Source organism: Myotis lucifugus, unplaced genomic scaffold (genome assembly GCF_000147115.1).
Source record: "Myotis lucifugus unplaced genomic scaffold, Myoluc2.0 scaffold_2, whole genome shotgun sequence".
Classification (NCBI taxonomy): domain Eukaryota; kingdom Metazoa; phylum Chordata; class Mammalia; order Chiroptera; family Vespertilionidae; genus Myotis; species Myotis lucifugus.
In genome coordinates, this window is record NW_005871050.1 from 12,303,710 (window position 1) to 12,305,646 (window position 1,937).

Sequence of the window (1,937 nt, forward strand, 5' to 3'; positions counted from 1 at the left end):
CAGTCCCAGGCATTTACCCAGTCTAATTTTTGTAAGAAGGTGACTCTGGTCCTAACTCCTTTATAGAAGAAGTTGAATTTATAGAGGACATTACAGAGTTCTAAGAAAGGCAACTTAAGAGAAGCTTGTAAGTAGATATTTGGGTTAAGGGATTGTAAATCCTGGGGGAACTCCAGTTCAGACACTGAATTACATTGAGTCCTTCTGTAAATCACTTAGCCACTCGGCCCTACTGTTTTACCTAGTTAAGATGTCTCTTTTCTAAGGTCTAAACAATGTACATTCCTATATCAGTCATGATAAAAGCTCCTTAGAAATGCAAAATAAATTTTAGCTGTTATAATTTCTTTTAAAATTAAAAGCTCTGGTTTTATCTAAGATCAGAAAGAGAGACTGAGGAGGAAGTGCCAGAGGAATTTAGAGTACAGAGATTTATTGTTCTCTATCCTCAGCACTTCTGAAGAGTTCACAGAAATACTAATACCTGTTGTTTAGTATTATTATTAGTTGGTTGGAGTGTCGTCCTGTGCACCGGAGGGTCACAGGTTCGATTCCTGGTCAGGGTACATACCTAGCTTGCAGGTTCCATTCCTGGTCTGGGTGAATAATACAGAGGCAGCCAATCTCAATCAATCTCTCCCTCCTTTTCCCTCTCCCCTCCCCCCTCCCCCCTCCCCCCTCCCCTCTCCCCTCTCTGCTCTCTTCTCTCTCTCTCTCTCTCTCTCTCTCTCTCCTCTCACCTCACCTCACCTCTCACCTCTCTCCTCTCTCCTCTCTCTCTCTCCCCTCTCTTTCTTTCTCCTCTCCCCTCCCTCCCCCCTTTCTAAAAAATCAATAAAATACCTTTTATTTTTATTACAGTTATTGGGGTGGCATTGGTTAATATGATCATATAGGTTTCAGGTGTGGGTTTCTATGTTACAAGATCTGTATATTGCACTGTGTGCCCACCACCCAAAGTCAAATATTCCCCCGCCACCATATATTAAAAAAACAAAAAGGAGGAGAGAGGGAGCAGTGGGGAATGGATAATAAAAAAGAACTGGATTTCATATTTACTTCATTTCTCAAAGCTCTTTCAAAACACTTAACATGGTAATGAGTTAAATGTCAACAGCAGTGAGCATAGGTAAATGGAGGTAATTTGCACTTGGCAATAAATTACACAGAGGCTTTGGAGACTCAGATATGGCGCCCCCTGCAGGCTCTATGGGGGGAGGGTTCAGCAAAGGCACAATGACCTCTGCCAGCTCTTTTGTCTGGGAGAAAGCCAGTTCCTCCCCGTTTATCTCTGGAGGCTTTCAAGCTGCTGCCCCAGTGCTGAAGTTCAGGAATGTGTCTGACTTAAGAGACCATTAGTGATGTACCTGTGTATTTTCAATGGATCTCATAAAGAACTTCTTACCAAAATTGTTAATAAGCTGTTAAATATGAAATTAAGTGAAACAGAAGATGGCAAGACTGTCTTTATATTGGATCTGCCTGGAAATATTCTTATCCCTCAAGCCACCATTGGGGGAAGAGTAAAAGTAAGAAATATGCAGTATCACTCTAACTCTGGAAAAGAAGAAGGGTTAGAACGTTATTCCCAATGTGTAACTCTATGTGAAAAAGAATTAGCTGCTAACAGCAAATGTGCTGAAGCTGGGGTTGTGGTGGAACATGGCACTTATGGGAACAGGCAGGTTTTAAAGCTGCATACCAACGGCCATACACACACCTGATTGAGTTTTGAAAAATTAAAAGTTAGTTTCTACAATTGTTTTCTGGTATAAAATGATCTGGACTATAATTAGATTCTCCCCCTTCTTCTTGAATATATAAACCTACAGCATTTTGATACAAGAAAACCCTGGGTTCCATCCATAACTCTGCAACCTGCTAATTGAATGACCTTACCAGTCACCTAAACTCTGGATCTTGGTCACCTTTCATTC

At 41.1% G+C, this 1,937-nt stretch overlaps 1 pseudogene; it reads left to right on the forward strand.

Annotated features, from left to right (window-relative positions):
• The first annotated feature begins 1,361 nt into the window (after nucleotides 1–1,361).
• On the forward strand, nucleotides 1,362–1,724 carry LOC102429638 (annotated as a pseudogene).
• Nucleotides 1,725–1,937: the final 213 nt, after the last annotated feature.